This window comes from Mauremys reevesii, linkage group 6, assembly GCF_016161935.1.
Source record: "Mauremys reevesii isolate NIE-2019 linkage group 6, ASM1616193v1, whole genome shotgun sequence".
Classification (NCBI taxonomy): domain Eukaryota; kingdom Metazoa; phylum Chordata; order Testudines; family Geoemydidae; genus Mauremys; species Mauremys reevesii.
In genome coordinates, this window is record NC_052628.1 from 93,106,614 (window position 1) to 93,133,521 (window position 26,908).

Below are 26,908 nucleotides of genomic sequence, written 5' to 3' on the forward strand. Positions count from 1 at the left end.
TTGGGCTGTTCTTATGTATGCAATGCTAAGGGAACTGATATATATATTTATTTCCCTGAGAAAGATATATTAGAGTATTAATTCATTTGGTGATAGGTCATAAGAGAAATGTTAGAAAGGGGGAATAGGGCACACACATGCTATAAATTCAAGAGCCAAAGAAATGGTATCTATTTAAGTATGTGTTCAGTGCTCGGTGTAGTACCATCCCTGTTTCTGCATATAAGAGTTTTTCCGTGTTGACCAAAATAGATAGTTGGTGGCCAAAAGTCACAGGGCAAGTTGGATACCTATATCCATTATATCTAAAATGGAATTAGGGGAGAATACTACATTTCTATTGGATTTCAAATCATTCCTTCTTGCTCCTATTTATGTGACATTCTTCTGCAGATTTACATCATCAGCATTGTCGTCTGTGTTCTGTAGGCTCTATATTAGTAAAATAAGTTTAACTGTTTCCACGGTTGTCTTCTTTGTAAATAAGTTGAGCTCTGTAATATTCTTCAGTTACCACACTCATAAAACAAGTTTTCACATTCTGTATTCTTAAGCACAACACCTCCGTCCTCACCCATGCACCCATTATTACCACACCAGTCTGACATCTTTCTCTGTCTTTGATTCTTTTATTTATAAACGTGTTTTATGAAAGGCTGTCCAGGTAAGCAGTACCCCCTTTACCTGCTTAGTACCTGCTTCCCTAATGAAATTTTAATGAAACAAAAAACCTGGGGAGAAATATCTTGTTTTCACTTTACAAAATGTCCTCAGTAAAACTGAAAATGTTAGTGGAATTCTGTAACGTTGCCATTTGTCTGAGTTATTTAATGAAGCAAACTTTATTATAGTTACTGCTATTATTATTTATGTAATACCCAAAAGTGCTTCACAGACTCTACCTCAAAGAGGTTAGCCTGGGCATAAGTTTAAGCACATGCATTATTAGGCCTTGCAGCATCAGGGTCTAATTTGACATTTTACAAAAAAAAAAAAAAAAAAAAAAGGCAGGGGGGAGGGAGAGATAAAATGTAAGGTATTACCCCTACATTTATTTGACCTCATTATTAATTGCTACTTGTTGGTGTTTCAGTCCTTGCATATTTTTTCTTTTTGTGTTATTTTAATTGAACTTTTGTTTGTTTTCCTGATCCTCCCCCCCCCACAGAAAAAGCAGTCTACTCTTCCACAGTGGGGAAGGGGGTTAGACAGGCTTGCTGGGGGAGAGAATCAGGATCCCTCCCCAGTTCTCCAGATTAGAGGGTTATACTGGCCACAGGTTTAGTTGGCTCTTATCCCCCTGGCATTGGCAGATTTGAATCCCACTGGCTCATCAGTGGTTCCTGCCCTCACTGGTGTTCTTCATTACTAAACTTCATGCCTAGAAGAAAGTGGTTTGAAGGATAAGCTATTCCAAAAGAAGGAACATCTTAGTTTTCCTAATAGACTTCACTTATCTATCCTGATTGTGTGTGATGGGGGTTGTCTAGATTTCATTGTTATTGTTAATAATGAGCCGCCTCCTGCTTCCACTGACTTAATTGGTGCAAGATCAGACCCAGGAAGAATACTGCTTTGCAATTCTACAGCACCTTTCATCAAAGGATGTCAAAGTGCTGGACATACATGAATTGGTTAAGCTTCCCAACAGAGGGATCTGATGATTAGTAAATGTTTGGGAGGCTGTTTTGATACCAGATTCCTTAATGAAAGCACAAATCTACTAACAAGCTGACTTTGCAGGTAAAATGCTTCTAGCCTGAGCTTCTCAATGCAAGTGCCACTCCTTCCTAAGTTGGGAGCATTTTAAGGCTGAGCCCTGGACCAGTTCTCCTACACTGCTCTCCATGGATAGCACTCTGAGCACCTTTTGAATAGGTAATGTAGCTCCGTGAGTGAAATGGAAGGAGTTCTTTAAACTTTAGCTCTAGCACATTTAAACTGCTTGCCTCAGCTACTTTAGCAACAAAATTATGGAAATTTATTTCAGAACTGTTGTAGCTTTCCCCTACTTCAATGGTTCTCCTCCTTGTAATCTTCAAATTAGACATTTACAAGGTACTCTGTGCCCAGTCTCTGTTTCTTTGTACATTGCAATACATATTTATGGGCCATGGATTGCACAGTGCAGGGTAAGATCATGCTTTTATCATCTTTAGTCTCCCTAAAACAAGATAGAAATTTTGTGCATTGGCTTAAAACAAATCTGAAGTCATTTACATTTGCAGACATAATGTATTTTCATAATAACTTTATATATCTTCAGTATAACTAATTGTCTAATATAAAACAAATCTACGGCAAAAAAGCTACATATTCCTAAAGCAAAGGTGCTAATGCATTGCATGTACACAACCTATTTCTTTTGCTTACAGGTAACTGATTTGCTTATTTAACAATGCTCATGTAACCAAAATGGAATGTGTGGCACCCTGGGGGCTTTAATACTATACCACCAAAAAAAAAAAAAAGTCAATGTGTTGTTGTTAAAGATGGTGGCCCAGATTCCAGTACTGAGCTGAATTATCCTGATCCAATTGCTTTAGAGAAACCTTGCAGTGACTTACTTTTCTGGAGGAGAATAGATTTCCAAGAGGAACCCCTGCCAAAGGTAATGTTTGGAAAATTGCACTTTGTTCCTGCTTGACCACAATAATAGGTGTGAAGAGTAGCTGAAGTTTAGCCAATTTCCCAACTGCATAGGGCTGAATGTGCTTATGGTGAAACAGAAGGAAACAAACCAGTAAACTCTCAGCTACATTTTGCTAACAATGACATTGGAAGGACAGAATTTTGGATCTCTCAAAGCTGCTGTCCAGATCAGTGCTCTTTTCTGTTTATCCATCTTGAGCTCATCATGCTGCTGCACATTTCAAGCTAATGCTGCTTTCCAAAGCAGCCCAGCTGCACTAGCATTGTTCCAGGTAGAATGATTATGTCAGGTCCAAAAATGAAAGAAAGAGAGAAAAGAAAAATGGCTTATTGATGGCCTTGATGCTTTGATACAGCAAGCTGATGATGCTGATAGATAACAGTGATAGTGCTGTTAAATATATATCTTAAAAAATGTGGCATATTGGATTCTAGAATTTGTGTGGATCTCTCTCAAAATAATATATAAAATTCTAATTAGGAAAATTTCAGGTATGCTTGATTTTGGATATGTAGGTATAGGCCTTTATGATATATGTATGTATAAGTACTTATATATGCAAATAATATTTGTGCATGTAGATGCCTCTAGAAATCTAACTGAATGATATTATACATGTTCTATGTATAGAGGCCTCTACCCATGTATATATTTGCATGTATATACATACCTATATGCATACTTACACACATATATATTAGGGCCCTATATTAGGGCCAGATCCGTAGAAACACTCTCATTATTTTGCACCACTCTGGTGGTGAGATACCTCAGTAAACTTGGCTTAATTAAGTGATCTGTTTAGGTAGGTTTATGACTGCTTTGGATTACTGGAATGGCCCAAAGCAGAGTGTACCAATGATTGTGGCCCCTAGTGTGTGTGTGTGTGTCTGTGTTGTCCGCATATGTTATATATATTTAGAGCTGAGTGAGTAAGTTACCATCTTTTTCTATTCATAAAATGTCTGTGATTTTGTCAATTTTCTCAGATAGTTTAATTATTCAAAATTATTCACCAAATAATTTCTGTGAATAACTTTTTAGCCTGTTTATGAGGAGATTATTGTTAGATTCAATCATAATAATGTGACTTTTCTAAAGGAAACAGGAGCCACATGAATGTTTCTATTCTCTGATTGGATGAGCATAAGTATTAGAATCAGGTTTGTAGTGCAGATATTCTTTCTATGAATATACTGCAATACCCACAGAAATCATCCTTGTGAATCTTATCTGTGCTTATCTGAAGGCCCATGGTCTAGAAATCAGGCTAGAAAACTCACAGGAGACATTTTTGATACTTCCTAGTTCCAGCCAAAAATACCCACCACCACCACCACCTTGCAGAACGTCTATACTTTTGCTTCATCCTAGCTATCTGGGAACAGCAGAGCCATGTAATCACAGCAAATATCCACTGTGCTATCAGTGTAGTACAGTAATATCTGATGTATCCTGTGCTGAAGGACTGTATCATGCTTCTGAAGGCAGATGAATTCAGTGGCCCAATCCTTAGCTGGTTTATACTGACATAGTCCTATGTCATAGGCCCATGATCTCAATGGATTTTCTTCCATTTCTAACTGCTAACTCCCTTCTGCAATAGTAAAGCCTATTTTCATCTAATACATATTTTCATTACAAAATGGCGTACAAAAATGCCTTTAGTGCAAAATTGTTGGCAGTAGGTAACATTTTCAAAAGTATATAAATGATTTAGGCTCTTAAGTTGCTTGGGTAAATGTTTCAATAGTATCTATTACCTACATTTTCTGGGGTTTGCCACATTTTCTGTGATTTGTTTATTTAAAATGTTACCATTTTTTAAAGTCAAATTTTATTTTCTTAATGAAAGCAAACATTTTGGTACATGAAAATGTTTGACAACCACATTGATAAACATTTTAGTTAAAATATTTGTGGAAACCTTCACAAAAATAAACAAATTGGTGCATTTTGATCCATGTGCAATGGAAACAACTTTGAAATTTAGAAATGTTTTGCTACATTATTTTTCTGCCTTTTGATCAGCTCTAGTAGGGACCGCAACTATAATCAATAGCTAACACTTGTCAAACCAAGATAGATATTACCACTCCCCTTCCCCTCCAACAAAACACATCCTCTTCCTCTAGGTGTGTTCACTTACTTTTGGTTAAATTACAAAAAAATCTCTGTATTTATATATTGTTATGGTGGGAAGTGAATGGAAGCTTTGGTTTGGATTTATCAGGTAGAGTAAGCCTCGGAGTGAGATACTGTGGCCAAGTGTATTTTCAGCTCTGTGAATATTTGTATCATTTCTCTGTTTTGGTGGGAAGGGGGTAAGACAATAATAGAAAGCAGTCATTCTCCCTTTGAAGAGAAATGGATCTTTTGACTGAATAGGGGCTGTAAGTTTGGGGTCGATATGGGACCTGATCCAATACCCTGTGAAATCAGTGGAAAGACTGACTGACTGACTAATGGCTATTAGATCAGGCCAATAATGCTGTTTCCACATTGCTTCATTATGACCTACCACAGAGTGCTTGTTTAGACCCTGATCCTGCAATTTACAATGTGTGCAGGGATTTTTCCACATATTTTAAATTGCACATTTGGGGATAGTGTAAAATTGTTCTTTGTACAGCGAGAGAGCACCAGACACCATTTCAGCCCTCCAAATAAATCTGAAATGGGACTTAAGCAGTGCATGGGTCTTGGACTAGACTTCTACACTGAAATTAATTTTACCCTGCAAGACAATTTGTCACAATAAGAGGGGAATACTGATTTTTCAGTACCGTGGATTTTGGGTTTTTTTTGTAATCTTAAAAGGCAATGGAGCACAGAGCAGACCAGCAGCAGCACAACTGCACTATTCAGACTCTTCATTGTTCTGCTTATAAATCAGCATTCCTAAATCATGTGTGTCTTTATATTGCCTAGTTCTGGGGAAAATATAGTCCTTGATTTTGCATATAAGCTACAGCCTCTGGTGATATGCAGTTGCAAGGAAGTTCTCTTTGTGGCACAGTGTTTGCTTAGCAAATCAAAAACTTTCTTCCAAAGTTAAGTGACAAACTTAAATTGCAGGAAAATAAAAAATCTTGCCATATTTATATCTCTGATTTAGAAGTTTTCTTACTTCCCTGTCTGACTCAGATTGGTTGTACAAGGCCCTTACTATTAGAGAGGTTGAAAACCAGTTCAGATAAAATAAGAACCTTATCTGATGTTCAAAATAAGTTAGAAAACTTATACTCATTTTCATCTTTATTGGACAAACCTACTCAAAGCCCATCATTTGAGCTTCATCCACTACTAATAAATGGTGGGCCAGATCAATGGAGCTATGATGATTTACATCCCCCGAGGACCTAATCGAATATGTTTAATCAAATAGAATGTCAGTGAACACATTTTTAAATTAACATCCTGCTATATTTCTATAGGTCCAGATTATCTCAAAGTTTTCAGAGGGCGAGGACCTAGGATTTTGCTTTAGGCCCTTTTCTAATTATTTTATTAACATAATAGGTGTTCTGATAAGTATGTTGATGCTGCTGACTCTTATTTCTAAAGGTTGGAGCACTGGGTGTTAGAAAAAAATGCCTCTTCCCTTTTGATCTAGTCTTATTTCATATACTTTATCTGTTCCGTTATAAAGTCATTAAATGATCATTCAGGTTGCAAAGTGAAACATTCAGAAGTTAGGAAATGACACAGTTAAGGTTGCCTGTTCAACCTTAACTCTACCCTGTTGTGTGTATGTATTATGATGTAGTCTTTATTTACATTATTTTCTCCATGATGCCTACCTCATACTATGAGCATTGCTCCAATGAACAGTCAGGGTGTGAACACCAAGGCACATTGGTGTCAGTGGGATCTTTCCAGAGATCTATGTTCTATTTCTGCCTCTGCCATGGAATTTCAGCAAGTCCTTTGACAAGTCACTTAATCTGTTTCAGTTCTGTTTCTGTAAAAGGGTGATAATGCTACTTCTTCACATCACAATGGTGTTGTGTATATAATTCCATTAATGTTTGTGATGATAAAGCCTGTAGAGAGGAAAAAACCCCACAAAAACAAAAGGTACATTATTCAGAGCAGAGGTTGAATATGGCAGAATAAAATAATAATTTAAAAAAAGGTGGAAAAATCCAAACATTAATTTTGATAGTTTTGTTTTAACAATGTCAATATAACATTGAAATATTGATTTTATATATAAGTCAAAACAAAATTAAGTGAAACAATAAAATCAAAACAATTTAGTCAAAATCAACAGGTACCCATGAAATTAGATTTTACCAGAATGGCATTTTACAACAGAAAACTATTCCACTGTAATATTTCCAGCTAGCTCTAATCATTAGATTGAGTTAAGTTTGCAGATAACCTTGACTTTGTCATTTTGTAAAATCTGAGTATTCCATTTTTCAACCTAAATGTTCCCTTGAGGGGTGATTTTGTGAGGGAAAAAATAAAACAAAAAAATTCCATCGTGTGCTACTATTTGGTAGACAGCAGTAGTACACTCTGCACTGCACAATAAGTGCGCTCAGTGCAGCAGGCGCTCTTGCCTCCTTCCATTTCTAGATGTACATTTCTAGATCCTATGGAAGAAACTATGACTAAGGCTAAGATTTGGTCATGGATATATTTAGTAAAAGTCAGGGACAGGTTACGGGCTTCCGCTAATTTTTCTTTATTACCTGTGACCTGTCCATGACTTTTACTAAAAATATCCTTGACAAAATGGGGAGCTCAGCTGCAAGATCCTCACAATACCTGCAGAGGTTGAGCAACTGTGGGGGCCTGCTCTGACCTCTGCACCCCCACCACCTGTGGTAGCTCAGAGCTCTGGGGGGCCCCACCACCTGCAGCGGCTCAGAGCTTTGGGGAACCCCCATTGCCCATAGCAGCCGGGAGTTTCAGGACCCCACATCGCCTGTGGCGACTCGTAGCTCCAGGGTCTCCCTTGCCCACGGTGGCCAGGAGCTGCGGGGGGCGGGGGGAGGGGGTTGCTTACTGAGGTGGCCAGGAGCTGTGGCCACACTGCCTGCAGCAGCTAAGAGCTGCAGAGAGCCCCCCACCATCCAGGAGCTGCGGGAGGGCCTCTGCTGGCCATGGCCACCATGAGCTGTGGCCTTGCTGCCCACGGCAATTGGGAGCTGCGGGGGGACCCTGCAGCTCCTGGTCGATAGGGATGAATTCACAAACTTGCTGGAAGTTATGGATTCCGTGACTTCCGCAACCTCCATGAAAAAAAATCGTAGCCTTAATCTGACTCATTTCAGTGCCTTCCACATATACCCGCATATATCACATGGCTTCTTCTAGACCACATTCATTTACTCCATTCAGGGAGGGAAGATTTTAGAGTCATTTGGATTCTTGCCTCTTTTCCTATGTATTTTCATACAACATATTTCATAAACTTTCACTTCACTTTGTTAAGCATGCCCTGTATACCTAGGGAAATTCTGAGACATTATCTATTTAATAGACATTTTTACTCAGTGTACCTATGCTTGCATATGTAGGGCCAATAGAATCCTGGAAGATTCTCATTATAATTGTTTAACATAATCAAATGGGCATGTGAAAGTACATTTTCTAAACCTTTTTTAACACAGCCAAATCAAGTTGGATTTTCACCAGGGCAATAGAAGACAATTCAACAATTTAGGAACTATGTCCCTGTCTCATGTCAAGATTCTGTCACCACCTGCAGAGGGAATAGAGATCTTTTAAAAAACAAATTGTAAAAAACCTGCAGTTCTTTGCCCTTTTTATGCTTGAAAATGGCTCAGACATTTTTAATGAAACTTTCTCAAACAATGTGCCTCCAGTCTGAGGACAAGCACACTGATTTTCAGCCAAAACGGTAAAATTTTGAGAAAATAGCAAGCAATTCAAAATCCCTTTTTATATTGGAAATGTCTAAGCTACCTTAACTATAGACATCATCACTGTGTGTGCCACCTGTAATATAAGTTTTCAGTTCTATGGTCCTCACCATAGTGTCAGTGTCTCTATGACAATTGCAGTCAGCTGAGATGCTCTAGCTTACAGTCCACAGATTTAAATGTGAGATGGCTAATGGCAAGGTAGTCTCAGGCCACGTCTACACAGGGATGTTGATATCAGATTAGTTTATCCACTCTAAGTTCAGCAATTAAACTATAGGGAACTGACATGCATCCACACTGCTTTACTGTGCCAGTTTAAGGTACTTTCCTTGTTAATCATGGTACCAGCATAGCTCTGTGCTTGTTTAAATTAAGCACTCAGCATTCTGGGCAGAGGTGCAATGTTCTGTCACTCAGCTGTATGCTCTGTGATTATTCTCATGTTGTATTGGGAAATGCCTACCAGGAACTAAAAGGATTTTGGGGCTGGTGGCCAAACTAACAAACTCCCATGATCCCTCTCCCGGTATACATTAATTTTGCCAGTGCCATTTTCAACCTGCTGTCAGCAGCATGGAGGATCCAGTGCTGAGTGATGTGGTCAGTCATTCATGCAAACAGGATGATGCACATGCATTTGCAATCATGCAGGTGGTTGGATTTGGCTCTGCAGTTTCATAGGCTGTTTGATGCCATGGTGATACGGCAGAGGATGAAATCAAGCACTTACTTCTGCAGGGCATTTATCTGCAGCCTTTGTGCTTGGTGGAGTGCTACTTCTGGGCTCAGCCAATTAGCAATGGATTGGTGGGGCAGGGTAGAGATGCAGACCTGGGACACCAGCAGTGTCAGCAGAACTTCAGAATGACTAAGGCCCCTTTCCTAGAAATATACACACAATTCACCCTGGAGCTGCAGTAGCAGAAGACTAACATGAAAGTTCCTCTCAGCATGGAGAAGCATGTTGTCATCGCCACCTGGAAGTTCACCATCCTTCATTGCTACCTGTCAATAGCTAAACAGTTTGGTGTGGGTAAATCAACTATTGGGGCTGTTGTCATGGAGGTTTGTAATGCTAAGAGTAAAGTGCTGCTATGCCGTGGGCTAAAGCTTGGCAATGCACAGGAGAGGAGTTATTGATGGCTTTCAATAGATAGGTTCTTAAACTGCATAGGGATTTATTGAATGCCCACTCTTCTTTATTTGTTCTGACAGTGTGTTGTAGATGTCATATGCAGTGGTGTTGTACCTGTGTTGGTCCCAGGATATTGGAGATACAAGGCAGGTAAGGTAATATCTTTTATTGGACCAGCAAAAGATTGGTCAGATTATTTTCTCTGCTCTAAATGCAGCAATTAAACTATAGGTGGTCCAATAAAAAATACTACCTGACCCACCTGGTCTGTCTTGCAGATATCATTCTGGTGACTCTTTTCCAAATGAGACTGAACATGCAGCTCTCTAAAGAGAGCAGTCAAATTCAGGACCTATGAAGCGGCCCAAGCATAAGCACAGGGAGGAATGACTGCTATAATGTGTATGTGAACTCACTCCTACTTGAAATCATGCATTTAAACAGAGAGGCGACATCTGGTCAAGATAGCCCTGGAGCAGTGTGGGGCACTTAGGTATAAAGACAAGTTGATCCATGTATGAAGCAATGCAGTGTGGGATAGTAGGTGGAGGACTGCCAGAATAGAATAGTTAGGAATGCATCCACACAAACAAATTCACTGCAAAGTGGAGTTACTCCTTTTCCAGAGAAAATTACTTATTGTGACCTCAGATGCCAAATAATTTCCTTCAAAAAAGGCTGTGTGGGGATTCAAGGCACTTTAAGGAGAACTAACAAACATTAATCCAATTTAACATCCCGGTGTAGACAAGTTCTCAGTGAGGGGCTTTTAATTCTGGAACTCCTTTCTCAGCTGGTCTGATACAACTAGGGTGACCAGATAACAAGTGTGAAAAATTGGGACGGGGGTGGGGGGTAATAGGCACCTATATAAGAAAAAGCCTGAAATATCGGGACTGTCCCTATAAAATGAAGACATCTGGTCACCTTAGATACAACCAGAGTTTATTGGCCTTTATGGAACAGTGCAGGATTTTACCTTTTTCACTAGGGACCTGCCAAGAGAGTTGGAATGAATGGATATAGGGAATTGTTTACTTATAGGAGGTAATCCTTTCCTTCCTGAAAGAACTTAAGTTTACTGTATATGTATGTCTATCTGTTGCAAAAAATAACACATGTGTGGTTTGAGCTATGCAAAGGCTCCTTTTATAAATCTAAAAACATAAAATAATAAATTTTAATTAAAATTCTTATTTGCAGTCATTTTGCCAAGTGTAAATACAAATCTCACAAAAACAGCCCTCCATGGATTTTATTATCCATCATTTTTTAAAAATAGAAAGAATAACATTTAGCAGTAAGCATCTGAATCTGCGTGACAAGACGGGAATTTCTTAACAAAAAGGTTGGCACATCTGAGGAGAAATTTTAAACATTCATTTTTTTGTGCAAGTACTATTTTTTTTTGTATTTGATAACTTCAGCTGTTACCAAAAAGCCAGAAAGATGACAAAAATGCCAGAGCTCCCTATAGTATGTGATTGGTTAACCTTAAGCCACTTCAGCTGTAAAAACGGTGTGTGCAACTTTGAGAAAACATTTTGGATGTGACAGCAAAATTACTTTGTGATGTTTATACATTTTTCATAATGTTGTTCCCAGTAGAACTGATTCCTATATTTCTTACAGCAACAGTATGAAGAAATAGGCTTTTAAAAGGATGAAGTTTTGCTGATGCTGCTTTTGCAGCGGCTTGTTAGCTCAGAGTATATACTGGAGTTAAATGAAACAAAGTAATAATGTTGAGGCATTGGGGGGGATTGAGAAGAGGAGTTGCATCTTCTTGTGTGTGGCTAGGGGGTGTGTGTGTGTAAATTTGTGTGTGTGTGAGCTGAGGCAGATAGAAATGGAGTAAGACAGCCAGAGCAGAGGACTTAGACAATGTGTCACAGAGCTCAATAAATCTATACAATTTCTTTGTACGCTGCAAGGTCATAGATGACGCTGACACCAGTCTCCTAGCAACCCACTCTACTAACCTACTTTTGTCCCAATCACTGGAGAATGGGTTTAATGCTCTGAGCTGTGTTTCAACATGTGGAGGAAAGAATCAAATTGATGCTGGGTAACTGCTGATGTGCAAAATGCTAAAAAGCATTTTTTCTGGTCTGGCTCTCCTTTATATATGTTGCACAGAATGAGCTTTTTAAAAAAAAAATAATAATCCCAACTTTTGAACCCCAAAGCATCCCCCAACTTTCACAGACTCATTCTTTTTATTAAGGCATCTAAAACTTCAGTGTATACAATGCACTAATCCTTATATATAAATATATTTATTTGGATTTCAGTCTGATGCAAACTCCAAATAAAAAAGCACCCATCCAAAGCTCTGGGCACCTCTATCATATATAAAAACATGAGAAAATAGGAGATATAAAGTAAAAAAAGACCAGAAGAGGAGCACTACTACTTCTCACCCTCCCATCCATCATTTGATCATCAGTCATGTGACCAATTATCTTAAACCCCCTGGTAGTGCATAATAATTATAAGAAAGCTACATTTGGAATATGTACCATACAAGACTTTCTGTGGTATGTAAAATAAGAAAGCAGTGTCACCAGGCAACCAAAAATATCGTTTGATATTTCATGTGTAGAGCAAATTAAGTTTCATGATGTAATTGCAACTGTTGAATAAAAATACATATGGTGAATATGACATGGTTACAAGCTCTCAAAGTAACACCATATTTGTGTTTTCTCCTTCAGAATTTATACACATTACTATTTAAAAATGTGTGACAAATAATAGAGCAGAGCAAATAATATAAAGCAAATAATTCACCAAATAAATTTAGCCTCTTTTTCTGCTTGTGGAATATTTTTGTGCAGCTCCTAATTTCCTCTGATGTATTCATAATTCAAATTTATTGAGCCATTTTTACAGTTTTACTCTGAAAATATTTAGTATCTGATATGCAAAATTCACACTGTTGGTTAGCTGCAATTGGTCACATGAATCACATGATACAGTTTTCTCTTCCTTGATTGGAGGAACATAACTATTATCATCCGGACAAAAATTTGAGGAAGGCTGATGCAACTTCACTTTATATTTGAATGAACACATGCAGCAAATGTATGTCGTCTAATCCAAGCTTCACTCAATGACATTTTCATTCCAGGTTTTCTGCTTCTTCTTCCCCACTCCGGTCTACTTTGGGAGGTGGGTTTCACCCCCAATGGAATAAGCAACATGTTTGCAATTCATAAAACTTTTTCTGTATTGCCCCAACATTACTGTTTTTCACCCTACCCACAGACCTTCAAATATCTTAAAGAGGAGTCTGACACCAAAATCACCTTGAGGCATTTCTTACGGTGGCAGTGAAATGGGGCAGAGGTAAAGTTACATGGTGGGATGAAAGACATAAAAATATAACTGGTTCTCTCCTATATCAACATAATAGCCCTGATCTTTGACTGCAGTTGAGGAGTCCACAGTGCAACTCAGAAGGAGAAGTTGGAAGGTTTCAAAGGTGGTTTTTAAGTTGTCATTGTTCTCCCCAGATCAATAGCCAGCCATGGGAGGACAGCCCTAATTTACATAATTGGCCATGTTGATTTCTTAGCTGCTTTACACTAGTAACTGACACAAAGCAGTTCTAACCCGGGGAGAGTTTATCTACATTTTTTAATTTGAATCCTCTTTTACTTGTTATTAATTGTATTTTGGATCCAATTTTCCAACATAGACACCTGCAGTTCAGCATTATGGAAAAGTCTTTGCTTGGGTTTTATACATGATCTCCTCTTCTGTTTTTCTGGGGGATGGACAATTGCACCATCTTACTGAAACTGTTGGGTGTGACAGCTGCCTTCTCTTCAGGATAAATGAGAGAACAAATAAATGCTCCTTTGTTTAATCATCACCGAGGACTAGACTGCATGCAAGCCTGGGCAGTGAATGGCCCATGCAGTCCAAGGGGTTTCCCAGGAGTCTGATAACAAATGTAGGAATGGAGAAATTGATTTGCTTACACCTTTGTGTCTCTGTCTAAGAAGAAAACATCAGAAACACCACAGAAGCATACAGAAAAAGCAACAAGGAAGCCCATCAGCCAGCCAGCGAGGCACTTGTAGTGTGATCCTGAGAAAAAGATGAGCGCGCTTTTGGATAGAGTGCTGTCTGGAAAAAGGCTTGGAATTGTGAGCAAAGAAACTCCAGGCTGTTTGATTCCTAGTATGTTCAAGGAAACAGAATTTTGTACATTCTTTGCAAATAAACAGGATTGTAGCAAAGAAATGTCATCATCAGTTTATCATCCCAACTGAAAAAACCCACAAGACCCCCAAATTCAGCTAATGCTCAGGCCAAAAGAAGTAACACTATATAGGCTTTTCTTTAAGTCCATGTCCTGAATTTATTGTTTTAAATAGTTGCCACCACTACTTCTACTTGCTTGTACATTCTCATTCTTTTTTACTTTACTACTTCATATCTGGAAAAGATATTTTAAAATCACCCAGTCATTTGACTTGACTATTTATGAATTATTTTCAAATAATTATTTGGACTGCTTATGTAACTAAAGCATGGAAGGATATTGGAGCATCATTTAAAATCCAACAGAAACACTAAATATAAAAAAATAGTTTTCCTTTTTGCTTGGCTATTTTGTGGTTTTGAACTTTTAGTCTTTGAACTCCTGCTGTAGTGCATTATAGAAGGATAGATCCTGATTCTCATATACGCTAAAACCCCTTTCCACTGCTGTGGGTTGAACTATAAATGGACATAAATGAGAATTGGAACTCTTTCTGGAAAGGAGCTAAAGTAACTACCTATTTACATAGAAGCATCTCTTTGCAGGATTGATATTTATATTAGATTACAGGACAAGTAACCTAAAATCTGCTTCTGCATACAAATAATTTTAAATAATCATACAGCTCACTCATATAGAGTAGTACAGTATCATGTAATAGACTATATACACTGTAGCTGTGATATTTGATTCAAGTTACACTGGAGTACATACCGCGTAACTCTTAATTCACGGATTTATACCTATGTAATTGAGATCAAAATCTATATGTGTGAGTTTTTGCCAGTTTGAGCAGGTAGTCCTTGTCCATATAATAGGGAATACTGCTGGAAATATCTTACCTACCAGTAAAAAGTGAAAAATCTTTTTAACTACATATGCTGCATTTGTGTGCTGTATATATATTTTTAATGTGGTTGTATATATTTCCATGTAGATATACAGTTATTGATACACACACACACACACACACACACACACACACACACACACACACAACCTGAAGCAAATACTCACCAGCAACCGCACACCATACAACATAAACACTAACCCAGGAACCTATCCTTGCAACAAAGCCTGATGCCAGCTCTGTCCACATATCCATTCAAGTGACACCATCATAGGACCTAATCACATCAGACACGCCATCAGGGGCTCGTACACCTGCACATCTACCAATGTGATATATGCCATCATGTGCCAGCAATGCCCCTCTGCCATGTACATTGGCCAAACCGGACAGTCTCTACGCAAAAGAATAAATGGACACAAATCTGACATCAGGAATCGTAACATTCAAAAACCAGTGGGAGAACACTTCAACCTCTCTAACCACTCAGTGACAGACTTGAAGGTGGCAATTTTGCAACAAAAAAACTTCAAAAACAGACTTCAAAGAGAAACTGCTGAACTTGAATTAATATGCAAACTAGATACTATCAACTGTGGGTTAAACAAAGACTGGGAATGGTTGGGTCATTACACCAATTGAATCTATTTCCCTATGTTAAGTTCTCCTCACACCTTCTATGGGCCATCTTAATTATCACTTCAAAAAGTTTTTTTCCCTCCTGCTAACGATAGCTCATCTCAATTGATTAGACTCTGCCTGTTGGTATGCATACTTCCACCTTTTCATGTTCTCTGTATGTATAAATATCCCCTGTCTGTGTGTTCCATTCTATGCATCCGAAGAAGTGAGCTGTAGCTCACGAAAGCTCATGCTTAAATAAATTTGTTAGTCTTTAAGGTGCCACAAGTACTCCTGGTTTTTTTTACAAACAATACAAGATTGTAGAACCAGCTATTTTATATGTTTAATGTGCAAAGTGATATTTTCCCCAAAACAATGTTATGTAAAAGATTAGTTGTGCTTGTGTCTGCCACTGCTTTGCCTTTAGAAACACATACTGCAGCTGCTAAATTAAGACAAAGCTGCTGCCATCACTTATAAAACTCTGGTGCCTCTTTTGATCCTCAGGGAAGACAATAGGTTAATAGTCAGATTTTGCCTCTTCCCAGGCTGAGAAGAGAGAGCCCATTTTCAGTATTTAAAGGAATTAAGTGGCTGGTGCAAGAGATAAGCAATCCTTACAAAAGCACTGCCAATTGTTTATTGTGCTGACTGTAGCTATGAAAGGGATCCTCCTTGGAAACACTGAATAAGGATCCTTTAGGTAGTCTTGGCAACAGCATGAATTTGTTTCTCACCTGCTATTAGTTTTCCTCTCTCTTTTTCTCACCTGAGCTGTGGTACTTTATGAAAAGCAACTCTATGCATACATCACTTTGTCAATAATAAGGAGGGAGAATTTGGATAAAATAAGAATCCTACTGAATCTTTGTCCAGCTGTAGAATCAGAACCAAACCTTTTTCCAGAGTTGAGTGAATATCTCTAAAAATGTTCTGCAAATATTGGCTCATGTACAAATTTTCAGTTGTGTTTGCACCCCGTTTGCTTTCTGCAAACATAGAAGCTGACAATTTTACTGCCAAGAATGTGACAGGGAGAGGGGGCGAGGGGGCACAACACTATTTTAAGCAAATATTAATTATCCCTGTTTGCATGATAAATTGCATTTGTGGGATAGTGTTTTTCATTCAAGACTCTCAAAGATCTTTACATTTATTAGTGAATTAACCCTCTAGTATAGTCATCAACCCATTTCATGATAACTGAATTCCAGCCAAGATATTGTCAGAACCTATGTCACAATATTGTGCAAAATAGTCTGGGGGTCCTCTGTCTGTGAGCTAAGAACTAAAGTGTATTTCTGCTTGTCCACCCTCTCCCCCTTGTATTTGCTACAGCTGAGTCCTGCCTTGTCTCTGTTGTGAGGATTACAACAAACCTCTCAACATTTCCCTTCTATGTGGTAGATGAATACTATTAAAACCGTTTTGCAGATGGGTAAATGGGGGTATAAAGATGGTAGGTGTCTTGCCGAAGCACACAAGATAAGTCAGTAACAGACCTAGAACCAAAACCCAGAAGTCTTGATACCCAGTCATATGTCTTAAACAGAGTGTCAAAAACACATATACCACCTTAAATACACATGCATACACACACATTATATATACACGCATGGATAGTATGCATATCCATGTAGACAATTGATTATATGTGAATAAGCAAGAATCTTTATTTAAGAATATATAGAATATATTTTCCATATATTTCTTTATCATATGTGTGTGGCTATTATATACATTCATATAACTAATGCATTTAGAAATTCTTAGGTGTAATTTATTCTTTCACTGGAACTATTATACCAATATCCAATTCAAATGGAAAATGTGAGTATGTTGACTCTAAGTTAAATGTGAATTTATTCTGAACTGCACAAATATTTGGAATATAGTGAGCCCCACAATTCTGTCCTTTTGAATTTATGCAGGCAAGCTGAGAGACATTAAATGAGAACACACAGTGAACAATGTATTAGTTTTACAAGAAGTTACAACAGAACATTTCTTAAATTGTACTAGTTTTGGAAAGATGGCTAAGCGCCATGAGCCCTTTCTGATCTCCATCTCCCAATACATACATATCCGTATGGCGTAAGCGACCTACTAAGAAAGTAGCAGCAGTTTGTTCAATTAAACTAGAAAAACAAACTTTATTGCAATCTACAACCCAAACGTTTTCAATTTGGGGCATGTTAAATTTTGCTAATCTTATATCAATCTACAGGCTAAATTAAATGAAGTTTACCATAAAACTGTATACAGACCTGTATTTTTCGCCATGCTGCCAGCTGGGAATAGTCAGACTGCAGCACAGTCTAGTCAATTATGGGCGGCAGGTTTGTAGAAATTTTGGTGGTGCCCAGAACTTGCCCCCCCCCAAACTCTGCCCCCCCAAACTCCGCCCCCCACCTGCCCAAGGCTCTGGGACGAAGTTTGGAGATGGAAGGGGGTGCAGGGGTGGGGCTGGGATGAGAGGTTTGGGGTGTGGGAGGGGGCTCAGGGCTATGGCAGAGGGGTGGGGTGAGGGCTGTGGGGTGGTGATGGGGATGAGGGGTTCATGATGCAGGACGGGGCTCAGAGTTGGGGCAGACGTTAGGGTGCGGGGGGATGAGGGCTCTGTCTGGGGCTGGGGCTTAGGGGTTTGGGGTGTGGGAGGTGCTCAGGGCAAGAGGAGGAGTGTGTGGGGTGAGGGCTCTGGCTGGGGCTGGGGATAAGGTGTTTTGGGTGTTGGAGAGGCTCAGGGCTAGGGTAGAGGACTGTGGTTGTGGTGGTGGGGTGAGGGCTCTGGAGTGGGGCAGGGCTGGAGATGAGTTTGGGGTGCAGGCAGGCTGCTCCAGGACAGGAGCCAGAGAGGAGGACTCCCCCCAGCCCTTTCCCTGGCGGCAGCAGCGAGCTCCGGGGGAGGAGCCCCCTCTCCCCTCCCCCCCTGGGGAGCACACTCACCCCCACCACTGTCACTGCATGTGCTCCTAGGCCCCTCTCAGGCCCAGGAATCTCCCTCGCCTCCCCCATGGTGAGTGCCAGGGGGTGCTGCGTGCGCTTCCTCCCCTGCTGTTGCCCCTGACTGTAGCCTCACTGGGGGTGGGGGATGGGGCTGCCTCTTTGCCCAGCATGGGGAAGGAGTGGTGACTGCGGGTGCGGGGGGTCTGTGCTGGTGGAGGGTCCCAATGGAAAAGGGAAGGGTCTGAGGTGGAAGGGCAGGCTCAGGCAGTCGATATGGGGGGCACTAGGACCCTGCGGCACCAGTTGTTGCAGGGAGGCAGCATGGAGCTGCATGGAAGAGGCAGGGATGCTCTGCTCCCTCCGGGGCCTGGGGACATGCCCGGGGCCAGCAAAGAGGGGCTGGGGGACACTTGGGGTGGTGCAAGGGGGTGGCAGGTGGGGCCGGGGGGAACCCAGCCCCAAACATTGGTGGAGCTGGGCCCTGGGCTCTGAATATTGCTGGTGCCCAGGCACCATGTAGGTATATAACTTGCCGCCCATAGTCATGTTTCCATCTTACCCATCACTACCCACTATGCTGGAAGCTGCAACAGTATTGGGGAGTGATATAGGAACCAGTTCTGCTGTGTCTCTAGTTTCTGAGGTGATGTGGAAATTTCGATTCCCTGAGAATCTGGCCCATCATGTCTCTAGTTGCTCACCATTCAGCCTTCTCTATATTCAAAGCTGCTTTGAATAGAACTTAAACTGTGTCCTGTATGCACCTAAGATGGGAATTTACCAACCTCATAAAGATTCCTACACAGACTACTGTTCCAAATTTTTGCAGGTTCTAAACATTTAAAGGGAAAAAAATAATTCAAATAAACTTTGTAGGTTTGTAAAATTAAAAGCTTTGTTGGTCAAAACCCACTTTTCAACAAAGATTTTTTTAACAAATCCATCCATCACATATACACCTCTACTGCAATATAACGTGACCCGATATAACATGAATTTGGATACAACACGGTAAATCAGCACTCAGGGGAGAGGGGTGCAGGGAGAGCTGTGTGCTTGGGTGGATCAAAGCAAGTTTGATATAACGCGGTTTCACCTATAACACGATAAGATTTTTTTGGCTCCCGAGGACAGTGTTATATCGGGGTAGAGGTGTATCTTGTTTTCCTGAAGTTCAGTATTTTCAGATGTGCTCAAACTGTTGCCAAATACACTTGTTTTACTTATTGAATCACAGTATTACAGAAAAACTAAAGAAAGACAGGATTCTTATCAGTATGCAAACTCGCAAAATGAAAAACTGTTTGAAGGCAAACGGTATATGACCAGCCTGTGTTTCTGAGCAGAGAGAAAGAACTAGATCCACAAATATAATGTAGGTTGCAGTCTCATTTCCTTTGGATTCAAGAGGCTATAACATATAGTACCTTGAAGCTAGATCTGTGGGAAACTAATGTGCAATACATTCTGATAATCAGAGCCTTTGTCAAATACAGTGACCTCTGCCTGACATCTAAAATCAGCATTCTCCCGATGACCACAAGTATGTAATTATTGGAATAAAAATATAGTTTGTAGAATAAAAATATACTGTTTAACAATACATATACTATGAAGTGTCATATCTTAACATCCAATCTGGAGTTGATCCTCAAGACGTCCTTGGCTTCAAAAGGCTTACAAAATATGTTGGTGCCAAATCAGTCATAATTTTGGCTATAGACTCTTGCTTTGAACTGTCTAAAGTGAACTGCAGTTCATTCACAATGATCTGTTTATACAGTTCAAAGCAATAATAAATTACATGTCATAGAGTTTTATACAATGTATACTACATTAATGCATTTGGTTTCACAGATTTTGTCCCAATATTTATGTATGAATAAATATATCTATATTTTTGTTTTCACTAAGCTAAGAATTTATCGTTATATGAAAAAACTATTTTCTGGTTAGCTAAAAGCCAATGCAAGTTTCCACTCAGAAACAACTGGACTCTTCTGAGTGAGCCTCAAGCCAGTGTGCTGCATCTTAACTTGCATCCAGAGGGCCCCAAATTTGTTTTGCTTGTCTAGCTTGAGTTGCTGTAGTCCATCCAGTCCATTATCCAACTCAGGCAGTCACGGGGGCTGATTTTAACAACAAACATTTTTATTTGAAGAAGAATCTGGTGCTGGATTATCTGTTTGTTTATAAATAAAATGCAGTTTCAGAGAACACACATGTACCCAGTTCACTCACACACAATTGAGAAAGTTCAGACCAAACCCGTGAAGTTTTATTAGTCCACCGGAAAATGTTGACGGGGCTTCTGGATGTTATTTGGATGAAATAAATGGCAGAGGGCCTGTCTCTTCCAATGAAATTTTGGGATTTTCCCTGTTTCCCCCGCATATAGGTGTCACATTATTTTCTGGGCTGGCAGAAAAGTGCTAGTTTTATTATTAGTTTCTTCTTACTTGCCTTTTATTTAGATTCTATCTGGAGTGAAGAAGACCAAATAAGAATCAGTCCCACCCTCTGTTTTCTCAACTACTGGTAAAATCCAAGAAAGCCAAGGAACATATAATCTTAGATGGACAATAAGAAAAGTATGTAAGACAAATTGGAGGCAACTTTAAAATGTGTCCTTGATTTTAATCAAGGATGCTGCTGGAAATTAAAGGCATCATTATGGGCCCCATTCTCTAACCCTCACTCATATTGACTAGTTCCATTGATTCAACATGAGCAAGAATTGAAGAATCTGTCTGAATAGTCACATGTTGTCAGAGGCTATTTTAGTTTGCAAGTGCTTTTGTGATCCTTCAGGATGAAAGGTGCTATGTGTAAAATGTATGTAAAATGAATACATACATATGATCCTTTCAAGAAGAAATAATCTTCCTTTTTCCTGTTTTAGTATTTTTCAAGACAGAAAGAGAGAAATTCAGTGGCTGCAGAAAGGGCTAGATCATCTACAGATAGTGTTCATTCTTAGCCTAGAGTGACTTCCGGGTGTATCCAAACCCCTGGGAAATGTACACAGCATCAAAGCAGGCACCAAGGTAGTCTAGAGAGAATTAACTGCCTTTGGTAATACTGAAGAATACTTTGATAATAAATATCCATCTGTACACGGAAATTCATCAAATGTTTAATACAGTTGAACTGACAAAACTTTTGTAGAGCTCATGCAGCAGGTTTTTTTAATTAAAGAATATAGGACTGTTGTTTATAGATTCTTTGTAAATGCCTTTTACACATTTTGCCCTGAGACTGAGCCAGATGATAACATTATTGAGAGTTAAAAATAAAATCTGATGCAGCCTTTGAGACCAACTAGGCTTCTATCAATTTAACACTAATGGGAACAAAAACAACATTGGTATAATGTGTAGTATTGTAAGTAGGGATGTACATAATAAGAAGAGACCTAGACCTGCCGAGATATGACATTCACTAATGGTATAAGAAAGCGCATGCTTTCCTATCCAGGTATTTTCTACACATCATGGAGACTCAGCCAAACCAGATAGACACTAAATGCAGTGGGGTCACTCATGGGTGAGACAGAGAGAGAGAAAGGGTGTAAGTGAGAGCCTAAAGTCATCACCTGTAGAAACATTTCTGTTCCCATTGCAACTAAATTACATCATTGTTCATGGTATGCATCCTTAAGATATTCCCTGCACTAAATTATAGGGAATACCATGATAATATTCACTGGCTGCAAAGGTAACATTAGAAAGTTTTTAAGGGCAACAACTGTGTCTTTTTACCTCTTACATCATTCTCTATTAGATCCTGTCTACACAGGAAAGTTGCATTGGTTTAAAATCATTTTAAAAAAAAACCCTACTATGTGGACACCCATAGTTTGGGTTAAAAGTGTCTCTTTGTGGTTTCACAGTAGCAAGAGCATACTTCAGGTTGCTTCAATAAATGTCTCATCTTTTTTTGTTTGTTTGTTTTGCCACAGGGATTTGAACCAAATTCCAGCCATTAATTAATATGGGAGTAGAATGATCTTCAATGTGTATTTTGTGTTATTTTAGGAAATTTGGGGAAACCGTAATACCAGAAAAGCCTTATTTTTCCCCCCATATGGTATATATTTGGTGTTCTGTGCTGCTGTGTGAACAGTAAAATTGTGACATCAGAGATAATCAGCCACTCGTCACTTCCTCCCTCCAGTTCATTTGCACACTTGGGGAGAATCACTATTCCCTGGGTTGTCATGGCAATCAACTTTGATAACCGATTTACCTATGACTATTATTATTACAAAGGAGCCATTACAATGAAAGCAGCCTGTGTACTGATAAGTTCCTGCTGTGCTCCTTTGGGTTTGTCCTGGGGTGAGTTACTCTGTTTCTTTTCAAAGGGCAATTTATTTGTTACTTTTCTCAAAAAAGATTACATGACAGTAAGGTAGAGAACTCCAGCTCATTCTCATGTATATTGTTTATAGGCTCCTTACAAACTGGGGCCTATGGCTTTCTGAACAGTTACCTTCTAAAACAGTGGGAAATTATAGCTATGAGTCCCTGATCAGTTTTCTGTTACATAATCTTAAAAAATTCATTAAAAGTTGAAATATGTTTTGTTTGAATACAGTTTAATCACTTTCAATATATTAGATGACATGGCATTGAATGGTGAAATATGGAGCTTAACAAAGATAACAGTGGCAGTAAAATATACATTAAATACAATAAGTGTGTAAGTGATTTATTATTTAAACAGCATATGTATAAAAGATTTTCTTTCTAGTAAACAAAAACCTACAGAAATTTAGAAACAAGAAATTTGATTTAACATTAGTTAAGGTAGCTCTCATCAATAAAATAAACCATACAAAATTAGGAAGCACAAAGTTAAGGATTAAAAAGGTTGCAAAGACAAGAACTCTCAAGTTAGAAAATGCCAGAATGAACATTGCCCACGTAACTTTAATTCAGCTCACTTGTGCATATGCATTATCCATAGTCTTTAATTACATGATCTCATATTATTTTTACACAGGATCCCTGGTTCATCTGCTTTGGGGATGAATAAGAGCTGTGTAATGAAAGAGTCTGTTGTCTATAGAACTCCTGACTTATTTTTTTTTACAGAAGCTTGAAGGCATGTAGTAAATGAGGCAGGGCACAGCTGGAAGAGAAAGGATGGTCTTGTCATTAAGGCAGTTGTCTGCTACCCTGGAGATTTAGATTCTATCCCTGCATCTGCCACCAAGTTCCTATGTGGTTCTTAGCAAGTCACTTATACCAAACTTTTCACAAATAGTGACTTTGGCATGTAATTAAAGGTTGTATTGTAATGTACAAGAGATCCATATTAAGGTTGCCTGGGCAACATTTGTACTAGCATTTCCTAACCTGAGTGTGCTTGATTTTGCAACCTTTTAATCCTTTTTCATCCTTCAATTTTTTTTTCTATTTTTTTGTGGTTTAGTTTTCTGATGAGAGAAGTTTTAATGAATGTTAAATCAAGTGTTTTGTCTGTGATTTTAAACCAAGCTTAAGTGAATGAGGAACAGGTTTAGGATCAACCAAATTAAACCACTCTTAAAGCAAAAGAAGAGCATCCACAGGGAAGTTTACACTGATTTAACTAAATCTGTTTAAAAACTGATTTAAAGTGATTCCTAAACTGAAATATGAATGTCAACAAGGAGTTTAAATTCACACCTTATATTGAACTGGTGCAGTTTTCTCATGTAGACAAGCCCTCAGAGTTTCACGGAAAATTTTCGTACACAAAGAATTTCAAAAGGCCCAACCTCTCTGATTATGGGAGCAATTTATATTTTCAAAATTTGCACATACTGTTGTTCCCACACTTCAAATGTTGTTCAAATCATAGTAACTGTGCCTTTTTCTGCCAAAGGCCTGATCCAAATTCCATTGAAGTCAATGCAAGTCTTTGGATCAAGTCATAATTTCAGGCAAAAATCAAGTAGCTAGAAGCACAAATACTCCAATGCAATTTTGTTCCCTTCCTTCAAATGATAGGTGATTTTCATGAGCAAAAGTGAGTTTTACTTCATGAGATGAAACTGCTGCATCAAAACTGTTGGATGGCACAGGGAAGTACATAAGGGAAGAGGGGGAGTTTTATTTTAAAATGACAAAAACAGCAAACTGAAGAAATATTGATTTTCAGACATTAGCTTCTCACTCACATAACTTTAAACAGGACTGATTTTAAAAAATTGCATAAATTGAAGAAACCTAGAAAGATTAAATGAAAAAGACAGAAGATGAAAAAGGAAAAAGTAAGGATTAGAGGAAACATAATATCGCACAGTGAACAAAATCTGATCAGTCCTACCATATTCTCAGACACTCATATTCTTGGGATTCTAGAATTTTACCTATATTATAATTTGTGTTGCATCATTACCAGCCCTTAAAATGCTGACCTAATTTAATAAAATATAACAAATATTTGATTTACATAGAAGAGAAAAAATGCTGGGGGAGAATAAATTCCACATACTGAGTTTATATTTTTCCCCTCCCTGTGAATCTAGCCCTATTGCTTGACAATTTTCACAACTATAGAGAGAAAGAGCTCAAAAAGAGAAGGCACTAACTCACTCATAAAGCTTCAGGAAGTGTTTGTGTAACCCACTGGTGAGTGTGTTGTAGGTTCCTGTCAGTGCCTGACCTGAAGATTATATGAATGTGTAATGTCAAAAAAAGTTTAGCTCAAGGTACAGTAGTTGATGTGTTTCAGCTCTGGAAGTCCCTGGTTCAGTCCCTGTAAGCTGGGCCAAAATAATGAATATTCATCCAGGTTTCAAATTGCTGTTGGCCTCAGCGACTTGGGATGAGAGTCTTTTAATAGATGTAACCGATTAGTGAGTACGTGTTACAGATCCCACTCTATGCCCAGTCATATAGAGGATATGAGAATGGTACAGCCCTACAGGAGCGCTTTAGCTCAAGTTGTTGTAATTTAAACTTTTAGCTCTGGAAGTCCACGGCTCAGTGCCTGCAGTGTCAGTCAAGAGAGCAGCTGTCACATTTGAAATTGTATGAATGGAAATTGCAAAGGGTTTAGTTCTTGTTCTTTATCGCTTTTTGGAGGAGTGGAGGAGACAATACATTTTTTTTGGAACTGGAGGAAAGCAACCGGTGACACGATAATGAATTCATCCTAAAACACATATCTACATCACCTAGATATTTTATTAACGGACTGTGGAAAGATACTTATGCAGGTGAGCTTCTAGCCCATATAGCAACCACTAGAACAAGGCCAGGGGAGCATGAACATAAGGCCAATAGGCTATGATGTGGGCATACAAAGGTGTGGTAGGGAAATGTCACAAGTGCAAGAGTGTTAAGTGGTGCATGGATTGGAAGTCATGTTTGTGGATATTAAGTCTCTTTTTTGGTATCTGTCTGTCAAAGAGATTCAGGCTCACATTAACTTTAATGGTATGCATTGCACGTACTAGACAGATTGTGCTATGCGAAGGTGGTGTGTATTTTGTAACTCACCTCCACTTCTTCTCACTGCCACATTAGTGTTACAGCATGTAAGAAAACAATAAAGATACTTATTCATTGTGCAGTATTTCAAACAATGTTAATAGGTGACAATCTCTATATAAATAAGTGTATTGCCAAACCTTGCTCTGCCTAACCCTGCAGTGTCCTTTCTAAACACCTCAGTGCACTAAGAACTCTGAGCACCTCACTGAATCTCATCAGAGTAGTAGATTTCATTCAACAAATAGCAAATTCAAGAATTTTAGCCGGCAAAGGCACATTTAGAAACTTAATTGCTTTTGTTTCTAAGCTACCTGTCTAAAGTGCTTGGTCTCTTAGCTCTGTCATTTGTCCTGTCTCTTTATTTCTCCCTGAAATGTACTCCATAGTAATTTGTTGCTAAAACCAGATATCTTTGTGGCTGTTTCAAGTGTTGCTAAATGAGGAGATAATTTCTAACTAGATCATCAGTCATGCCTTACTTTCCCAAAGAAGAAAAAAAGATAAAACTTTGCTCCTAACCTCTCTTTAGTGAATATGGAAATAATTCAAAGTAAAGCACACTCAGTCTAAAGATGTATGATGAGGCAACATTCATTAGCTCATTAGGAGGGGAAAATAAGTTTTGAAATGGTTCATGAATCTAGAACAAACAGAAACTATGGCACCTAATTTACCTTGGTCTGAATCACATTACAGATTACCCTGATTTAATTAGGACTTACCACAGAGCATTCAGGTGCTGTCTTCAGTAGTATTATATACAGGGTAAAACTAGTTTCATTTAAAAGAATATAGATTGTTTGAAAAGGATAGCATTCCTAATTGGTTTTAGGACCAAAGCTCTGGAAATATACATTCACTGTAAAGACTTTTTGTTTAAAGAGTAGTGAAAACTCTACCAGAAAAGAAATTATATTTAAAAGTAGTCATTTTAGAGATAATTACTAAGGAAGAGGAAAAAAAAATAAAAGTAGCACATTTAAAAATATTTTATTTTTCTACAGCTGTGAAAGAAAAATCAGTAGAATAAT

The 26,908-nt window shown here is 38.7% G+C and overlaps 1 long non-coding RNA gene across 2 annotated transcripts; it reads left to right on the plus strand.

Moving 5' to 3' along the window:
* Positions 1–1,751: 1,751 nt before the first annotated feature.
* On the plus strand, positions 1,752–21,116 carry LOC120407482. Of its 2 annotated transcripts, none has more exons than XR_005600022.1 (3): positions 1,752–1,878; positions 2,547–2,611; positions 20,862–21,116. It is a non-coding gene; the product is annotated as an uncharacterized LOC120407482 (long non-coding RNA). The 2 variants fall into 2 exon arrangements; XR_005600021.1 differs by lacking the exon at positions 20,862–21,116 and adding an exon at positions 13,395–13,458.
* The last annotated feature ends 5,792 nt before the right edge of the window (positions 21,117–26,908 follow it).